The 9968-nt window shown below is 40.3% G+C and overlaps 1 long non-coding RNA gene and 1 pseudogene across 1 annotated transcript; one reads left to right on the forward strand and one right to left on the reverse strand.

Annotated features, from left to right (window-relative positions):
- Nucleotides 1-4749: 4749 nt before the first annotated feature.
- On the forward strand, nucleotides 4750-5397 carry LOC114827481 (putative protein TIC 214 N-terminal part; annotated as a pseudogene).
- Nucleotides 5398-5945: 548 nt separating this feature from the next.
- On the reverse strand, nucleotides 5946-8363 carry LOC139188870 (uncharacterized). Its single transcript, XR_011572233.1, has 3 exons — nucleotides 8024-8363; nucleotides 6319-7922; nucleotides 5946-6179 (listed from the first exon to the last, which is right to left on the reverse strand). It is a non-coding gene; the product is annotated as an uncharacterized lncRNA (long non-coding RNA).
- Nucleotides 8364-9968: the final 1605 nt, after the last annotated feature.

The following is a 9968-nucleotide window of genomic DNA, read 5'->3' on the forward strand; positions in this document are numbered from 1 at the left end:
AATACTGGTCGTCCTTTTGGTCACCTGGTTGGTGCTATTTTGAGCTTATGGGCCTTCGCCCTCTACACAACATTCCAGCCTATTTATTTTGGGCTTTACCGTTTTTTTTAATTACCCTATGATGGGGTTTATACAGATGTCTCCGAAAGATATGAAAAATAAATTACATCATTCAAAAATAAATCCGACCCTCTGCTCAATGGGTCACGCCAATAATTCTTTTTTTTTATGCATGCCATCACCACCGCAATTATGTCTGCTTCTTTTTATCTTCTTTTGCTTTCTGCTTTTGCTTTTACTTTATCTTTTCTCTTTTGGCATATGGCAGACAACGCCAAAACGGAATAATGAATTATTATGAGAACATGAATCTTATCTTTTGCCTGGTTTTCCACTAGTGCTCGTGGTATTCTCAGGAGATTGGATCTGGGGGTAGGCGACTACCCCAGCACCTTGCCCTGATACGTAATAGCCTGATGTCCCACTGCCATCTCCATACTGGAAGGTGTACGAACAATGGTTATTCTGTGTGGAACAAATAGAATCCGATTGAGATTCAAGACTGCACCTTCGATCTGAGCAAGAAATGAATTGTGACGTTGATGAACTTCTAGGAGGAGAAGCAGAGGATCTTTGACTATGATGATCTTTGAATTCCAGATGAAACTGAATAAAATGCAGGTTGTGGAGCTTGATGTGGGCCCAGATCTGCTTGACAGCTTTGGGGCGGGAGGATTCCTTGACACTGAGGAAGATTCCCAGAGCTGGAGGGATGAGAATCGACTTCATAATCCCGATGGTGGGTTTGTGCTTGGTCGAAAGATCATTTCTGGCAGGGGAAAACATGTACCATACCTATTGCAAATCTTGCAAATTCTCTGCTTCTCCATGGAAGATGAAGAGCATCGAATCTCTGTTTTCTCTCTCTCTCTCTAAAACGTTTTCGTTATAGAGTGCCCCAATAGAAGTGGACGGGCAGTGAGCATGCCATTTAGTGCCTCCTCCAAGACAGTAACTGATACGGTGGTCTTTATTGGCACTCCAAGTTTACTAAAAAGGGCAGCAAAAATAGTATTTACAGCACCCAAACTTGAAAGATCTAGCTCCAACTAGTGGCTTTCTGTTTCAACAGCCTGAAAGCCGGCAGTGTCATACCGACGCCGTTTGTCTGGATCAAATAATATATTATAAGAAAACATGACCTTCTTGAAGATATCAGCTGTTTTAGAGTCATTAGCATTTTTGTCAGGATGGTACTTGAGAGCCATTTTCCGGTAAGCACTTTTGATTTCCTGGTTGGTGGAATTCCTATTGAGGCCGAGGACCGCATAAGGGTTTTGTCGGAGCTGCTTCTTAGCTTCTTGCTTCTCCGATTTTGATCGGCTGCCCTGCATTTTTGAAATTGACGGTCAATTTCTTCACAAAACCCTAGAAATTGCCTCTCGATTACCTCCGAAACACATAATTCACGACTCTTGGTTGAAATTTTTTTTTTTCATTTCAAAGAAGTGGCGGAGGTAAATCAGTTGTCACATAGCACCGGAGCATGAGGAAAACCTAGAAAACCAAGAGGCAGAGAGACTCCATGCACATCTAACCTGGAACCTTGCAGGAGAGAGCAGAGAGAAAGAGACAAGAAAGATTGAGGGAGAAGCGATCTTGGTGCATCGTCTGTGATTCCTTGGTGATTTGCTCGATCGGGACTCTGAATTCGTGCAAGTCATTGCTGTTAAGCAAGAATCGCGAGGAGTCGGAGAGCTTGGAAATCGAGAAGGAGAGAGGGCCTTTAGTCAGGGCTTGGAGGGTGTCGGACTCCGTCGGCCAAGATTGGTGCACGGTCACGGCGTCTGGGCCCATGGCGGTTGTGTAAATGGGGGAGGTTCTAGGAGTCCAAGAAAGAAGAAGAAGCAGCGACCATAGATCTGGGAGTCCATGGCGCTTGAAAGATACGGCGAACAAGTCGGACTTGCTGCTGGGCAGCTGGCGGTGATAATGTTGGTGCATGGGTTTTGGAGTGGGAGTGTTTGGAATGGGTTTTTTGTTTAGTTTCTATGTGTTTTTTCACAGAGAGAGAGAGAGAGAAGTGATGGTGTTTAAGGGATGAGTTTTGGAGCTTAGTGAATGCTTTTTCTGGAAAAGCCCAGTGAGGTTTGTGGGTTTTTGCAGATTTTGCAGATTCGCGGTGGAGGTGAAAGAATGAAAGAGAACCGACACAACTTTTCGTATTGATTCCCACATACGGCGCCAAATGTTGATGCACAAAACCGGAGGTCTTGGAACAACGCAAATCCGACCGTGAATCTGCAAGTAATGTAAATAACACAAGATGTATCGTGGTTCACCCCAATGTTTAGGCTATGTCCACACTGATTATTGTATTTCTCTGAGAGGTGAGGGAGAGCTTTGAGAGAGCTTAGAGCTTAGGGGATGTGAGAAGGCTTAGGAATTGGCCTCCCTTATTTGTGAGGGTGAGAAGTCCTTTTATAGAATAAGGGTTCCTCACTTATTACATATTTGCCCATTCCTTTATTACATAATTACATTTAAGTCCCCCGAGTATTTGTACGAGGTCTAAATACGGAGGCCCTAAGTATGGTACAAACAAAATGTTTTAAAGATGTTGTATGGGGTTGTAATAGACCTCAAACTTGAGGGGTTACTATGTAATTTACCCTTAATTAAAATAAGGGCAAATGAAGAGGATGGTTGAACTTGTTAAGTTTCTTAAGTGTGTCTAATTTAAGTGTGTTGTTAATAAACATTTATTATGGAGGCAAAGAGAGGGAAGGTGCGGCATAGAAAGAGAAGAGAGAGATATGTAATTGTGAGTTGTGTTTTATTCCATCCCATTGTGCATTTATTTATATTAGTTGGGAAAGTTAATTCTTTAACCTTTTAGGATTACAACTCTAATAGGAAAATATATAATCTAAAAGATATGGTAGAATCCCATAAGAATATCCTAGATATGTTAGGATTTACACAATCATATTCCTATTCCAATAGGACTGCAAAACATTTGTATTTTTTTATAATTTTTTTGATAATTTGTTGGCATTTTCAATTTTTGTTAACATTGAAAATATAACGGTTCAGATGAAAAACCTTTGGAAATCCAACATTGAAAATATAACAGTTTGACGTTGGGCTGTGGTGAAGGAGGCTGGGCTGTCACGTGGGTGGGGCCCTCCCTCTCCCACTTGGTGATTCAAAGGGCGCAGGCCCGTGCAACAATTGAGGCAGCCCATAGAGATCCTGCGTTTCACCCATTTGCCATTTTTTCCACCGCTGGAGCACCAAAATTCGGTCCAAAGGCAGGGGTTCCAATTGCATGGGCAATTTGGTTTCCGCTGGAGGTGCTCTTTGTCGACTTTGTTTATTCTTTCTTTTTAGCTTTGCAGTAATATTGAAGTAATCACTCCAATTGTATCCGAACTTTTGTTGTCCATCAATTTGTATCAAAACTATTGGTTAATTTACATATTCAGACTAACCTTCTCATTATTTTTAGTATTTTTATCATAAATAATATCTAAAATAATCACATTTTATTCAACAACCACTCAATTAAAAATTAATTAATGTTGTTTCTAAACCATTACATCGAGCTTTTGTAAATACACATCAATATTGCAGCGATCCGAGGCATTGTTTTCTACGCCTTGGATTTGGCGAATTGGAAAAGAGAAGAGTTACGAGTAAAAGTCCCTCACATTAAGAGGGCTCCTCCTCGGGGAGATGAAGATGATGATCTTTTGTTTTTGTTTCTTAATGATTAATCCACGCAGCAACATATAATTAGATTGTTGGGATCTACTCAAGTTCCATATCACGCACTAATATAAAGTTTGACAAACGAAACGAAATATGTGCTCTCGAAAGCAAAATGAGGGCACTGCTCCAAGAACAGGAAGGGCTCCTTGTCGAGGTTGCCATCCGCCATGAGGGAAAACCGGAAGAAGTTAGACAACAATGATGACATCGATTTGCAACACCCATATTGGGACATCAAACTGTGAAATAAATACTCAAAACTCCTGGAAAGTCCTCGGGACAACAAACTTTTATCTCCTTCAAATATTTCATTTTACCAAGTTTTATGTTTGAAGGGAGGGAAAAAAAGAGATGAGAGAATCCTACTCCTTATTCTTGAATATATTCAGGAATAACTATTGAATAAAGAGAGAATGGAAGGGGATCGAAAGAGGAGGGAAGATAATTCTAGTCCCAAACATAAAAAGGACCACAACTTTTAAATTATCAGCACGATCATCATCTGATTGAAGAGACCATTCATTGTGAAACATATCGTCAATCAATATGTCTATATCTATTTATATACCACATTTTTGGAGTAGGATTCTCCCCCCTCCTATTACCATCCCCTTCCATCCCCTTCCATCCCCTCCTTTCATACTTTTTTTTTTCTTATTCTCTATATAAAAAATTCAAAACAAGATGTAGATGTGTCGTAATCGCAATAGTTTAAATAAAAGGAGATGGAAGGAGAGATAAATTACGAGGGGAGAGAATCTTACTCCCACATTTTTCTTCTTCATAAACAAAAGAGAGGTTCTAGATTACTTGACTCTATGCCTCATTTTTTTCATCAAGTATTTGTGCTAAACGGGTTCAGTTTCAAGTATTTTAGTTTTTTGTCAAAATTGAGAAAACTGAAAATCAAACATTAATATGCAAAATTAAAAAATCAACACATAATTATTTAGAAATCGCAATAGAAAAGAAAAAATGGAGGTTTGTGATGAAAAATCTTTTATACTAAGTAATTTAGTATCCTTATGCATGAAGATAATCAATTCGTTCGTTATGGTCAGACTCTTTTTGAATTTTTGAACACATTCTCCATAGGGCCTTCTTATTTGTTCCTTCTCCGAGTTGGGGTTATGGAAGAAGTAAAAGAAGGAACCAAGAAGAAAGTATTGGCAACAACCGATTTCGTTACGGGACAACTCTTGATATTCATATCGATCTATTATGTACCTTTGCATCTAGCATTAGACAATAACTGTCATAGCTTTACCATATTTTTTGTTTCATTTCTTCTGAAACAATAACACACACTTTTTTATTATGTGTCTAATACTAGGAATTCAATACATAATCTTAGCATTCAATAGTTATTCCTGAATAATTTCATTTTTCAATTGATCAACCATTTCATTTTTCCAAGTTCAATCAATGTTAGTCACATTAGTCAACATTTATATATTTTGATGCAACAACAATATGTTATTTGTAACAAGTGATTTTGCTAGTTGGTTAATTGGTCACAAGTTAATGTTCGGTTCAGTTCAGCTTTTCTCTCGATTTTTTGCGATTCGGTTTTTTCGATTCTCTTTAGATTCGGTTCGATTTTGTTTTTTTATTTATACTTAATTTTTTTTAATCTGAAAACACCAAGAACAACACAAGCATACTCAATCAAACAACTATCCTTCTCCACAAATCACAGTAATAATTACATTCATTTAGCTAAAATGCAAATAACTAACAAACTCACAAAAATCGAATAAAAACTACAAATTGCTTACTCTTTTTCTTTGGGTTTCACTCGAAAAGTGTCGGTAAAATTTAGGGTTTGCAAGAACGCAACCGAAATCCAAAACGGAGGCTCTGTGGCTTGTGGGCTGCTATTGAGTTCCAGTACGGAAAACCTTGCTTACTCTCTATCACGGTACAAAGTATCAGTACCTTTAGCACTGTATTTGGTAGAACCAAATTAAAAGCTAACATCAATAACAACTACCAGAGACATAAGCTCTTATCAATGCTTTGGAAACAGTCATGTATCTCCAAGTGTAATGATATAATTAGTAAGAAATTTAAAAGAAAAATGGTGATTTCATATAAAATCAATAAAAAGTTACAATATTGACAATATATCAACAATTTTTATGGGGTAAATTACATAGGACCCCCTCAGGTTTGAGGTCTATTACAACCCCATACAACATCTTTAAAATATTTCACTTTCATACCTCACCTACTATTTTATTTCAATATAGTACCTCCATTACATTTTCCATCAATTGATCCATTAAGAGCTGAATTGGTTGCCACATTTGACACGCCCCGATCCCGATATCCTCGGGATATCAGGATGGTCACGTGCTGGCCGACACCCGAGGGTGACGAAAGCCATTTATTGAGTGCAATTGCTGAAAATAAAGGATAGATAAAACTTATAAATGTAAAAGAATAAGGAATATGCATTTAAGGAACGTGTTCAGAGCATACAACTAACTAGAACACTAAAAGAATGATATAAAATGGAATGAATAAAAGAATGAGTCTTACACCAAGAGGACTCGAAGATGCCGATGCGGAAGTACCTTGATTGTCGGGATTGTACGCCTCGATCCTAAATCCTGAAGGGGGCGCAAAACAAACATGAGTGGACCAAGTTGATATATATATAATAAAACAGTTATCAATATACTAACCCCCAGGTTTATGAAAACAAATATATAATGATGAACATAGGTTTTCCGAAACCTAGCATGATGTGCAGTATCTCAAATCATAACTCATATATAATAATCACTAGTGAATTGTCCGATAACCTGCAGGCCCCATGCCGGCTCCCCGTCTCTGAGCAGACAGTCAGAGGAAAATACACTTCAGGCCCCATGCCGGCTCCCCGTCCCTGTGCTAAATAGCCAGAGGAAACACACTCCAGGCCCTATGCCAACACCAAACCGTCGCCCGGGACGGACCGGAATCTATTCCTACGTCCCGTAGCGGAAATGACCACTAGGTAAGTACAAAACCATTGAACATACATATATTGAAAAACAACTTCATAGTATAAAGTCATCCATCATCTATACTATAAAGAGGTGTTCGAAACATGTTCTAAATATCATATCGTCATCCATCAGATATTCTATAAGAACACGGGTTATAGGAAAAATAGTAATAATTCAAGGTAGCCTCAGTAAGCATGTTATCTCAAAACGTTTCATAAAACGTAATCATTAAATCATGCATTTCATGTATGCATTTCTACTATTAAAACATGCTTTTGAAGGGGTCCACTCACAGTACTTAGCCGCCGAAGAGCCACGCAAACTAACGTCACCAATATTGCCCCTAAGCACATAAATGGTCCAATTAATAAAACTATATAATAGCAATTGGATTTGGGAAAACGGACGTTGGAAACGGATTCAGAACGTCGAATTACCCTAAGAAGGGTCCCGGACGAAAACCCGAAAAGTCAACTCTAAAGTCAATGTTGACCGGAGGTCAACGGTCAAATTAGGTCTAACGGGTTTTAGGCTTGAAATCCGGATTAGGGTTTAGGTTAAATAGGATTAGGATTTATTGGGTTTTGGAATTCTAAGGTTTTTGGGTTAAAAGGGTTTAGGGTGAAAATGGGTGGTTTGGGCTTAATCCCAAACTCACACACAACACACACACACACTACACAAACCCTAAAACACACACACACACACGGGCTGCACTAGGGCAGCCCTCACAACACTTCACAAAGGCCCTAAGGCCTTATTAAAGGACAGGGCTTTAAGCCCTTTAAAGGATACTGGCCCAAGGCCCGTCAAAATAAGGCCCGAGGCCTTTGGGTTTTAAAAAGAACAAGAACAAATTTAAAAGAAAAGGGGCTGGGGTCTACTGGGCTAAGATATAACGGGCTTAAGGCCCGTGGGGTTTTCTAAAGGGCCTGAGAGGCCTGGGTTTGTCGAAGGAGAAGGCCGGAATTTCGGCCGGAAAACCACCCAACTTTAAATGGCCATAACTTTGTCAATACTCAACGAAATCAAGCAAGACAAAAATGAAAGTTGTAGCCCTTGAAGCGACGAAGAGAATGGTTCCTCACACGACGTCTAACTCGCCGTGGTTTGGCCGGAAAATGCCTCGAAATCCGTCGGACTCGCCGGAAACTGGGTAAGATTCAAATGAGTATAACTTCTTCAATACTCAACGAAATTAAGTGAAACAAAAAGGAAAGTTGTATTACTCGACGAGACGAAGAGATTGATACCTTACACGCCGGCCAACTCGCTGTGGTTTGGCCGGAAATGGCCTCGAAAGGGGCGGTGCTCGCCGGAGCTTACTCCGTGCCGTCGAACTCGCAGGGTAGGGTCCGGGGTTCGTTGCAAGCCTCTCTTCGATGGTGACTCGGTCCTAGTGAGTCCAGGGGAAGAGAGAGATGCGAAAGGTTGAGGGAGAGAGAGACGGGAGAGCTGAGAAAGAGAGAGCTACGGGAGGGAGAAACGAAGAAGAAGAAGAGAGAGATCAGAAAACATAAAAAAAATAAACAAGGTGGGCCCCACGGGCTCACCAATTAAGGCTTTAAAACAATTTTAAAATATAAAAGAGGGTTGGGGTGTTTCAACATTTGTACCACGTGGCAAAAAAAAAACCTAAATCTTCTATACAAAAAAACTAAAAAAACCAAAAAAAGCAAAATCGAACACTCCACCCCGCAAAAATCCTAGCATCTTCCTTTTATTCCCCACAACCCCAAATTCCCCCCCAAAACCCCTAAAACCCAAACCCTAATTCCTCCCCCACATGAAGAAAATCCCAGTCCAATTCAATCCCAATTACCTCAAATCCCACCATAGAAACCCTAAATTTTGGTTCCTCAATCCCTAGATTTCCCACGCCTCTGTTGCCTACACCTTATCAATCTTTAGCTTTCTCCCTCATCCCCTCCATGAACGACACTTTCTCTCATCCGCTGTTCCCCAGCAACGGCACCGATACCTACGAGGCCTGGTACGGCAACATCCAGTACCTTCTCAACATCTCCGCCATCGGCTCATTCTTATGTGTCTTCTTTTTCACCTTGGTCAAGCTTTGAAGCGATCGCCGCCGCATGCCCGGCTCGTCCTCCCTCGTTGCTAAGCTCTTCGCAGTGTGGTATGCTACCTGTCGAGAGATTATGCTCCCATGTGGCGCTGAGGCCATAATACTCACGCACCCATCTACACACCCACACCACCACTACCGTGGACTCTCTCTCACTCTCCCTCGTCTTTGTAGAGCTAGGTGAAGCCTAGAAACCGAGAACTAGCTCCAGCAAACCCCGTGAGTTTCGAGCCAGATCCCTGCCGACTCCGACCATCCCATGACCAATCTAAGGTACAAAACATTTCCCCTTGACTCTATGCTCTTTTTCGTATGTAGATCGTAGGGAAAAGCCCACAGAATGAGAGAGAATAGTGACCTGAGAGAGTCCACGGTGATGGTGGTGTGTAGATGAGTGCGTGCGTGGGTGTACTGTCGGGGATAGAGTCTGAGAGAGATAGAGAGTGAAAGAGTCTGAGAGAAGAGTGACTTGCGAGAGTGAGAGATTCGAGAGAGACTCGGGAAAAGATTTATGGGTTTGGGTTTTTCTGGTTTTTTATTTTTATAATAATAGGGTTAATATTATAATATTTTTAATGTATAAAAATTTCTTTTTTGCCACGTGGCAGCCACATCAGCACAAATGTGGTAGTTGTAGATGCAAATTTCTTCCTCTTGATCTTGGACAATTTTGCACCTACAAAACAATTAACACCTTAGGTTAAGGCCAAAAGCCTCACACACCCACAATGAATGGGGGGCTTTGGCCGAAGAACCTCTGTTGCCAAAGTTAGAATTTAGAGAGAAAGAGTCTTTACAGAATTTTGGGATTTTTGCCAAAGTGTTGGAATGGCTTTCTGGTGAGAACGGGATCACTTTTATAAGGATAGGAAGTGGTCGGCCTAGCTAGGGTTTTTGGGTTTAATTTAGGTTTAATTCTTCAATTTATTTGGCTAATTAAACCCTAAAGAATAAATTGGTGGTTACAAAATTGATTATTTGTATAAATGGGGTAATAAAATGGAGAAAAGTGAAAAAGGTTAGGAAAAGGGAGGTAGCTAGCTTCTTAGTAGTTTTAGGTGTGAGTGGGTGTTTTAATTGATAATTAAGGGATTGATTAGGTAATTAATCCC

This window comes from Malus domestica, chromosome 10, assembly GCF_042453785.1.
Source record: "Malus domestica chromosome 10, GDT2T_hap1".
Taxonomy (NCBI): Eukaryota; Viridiplantae; Streptophyta; class Magnoliopsida; order Rosales; family Rosaceae; genus Malus; species Malus domestica.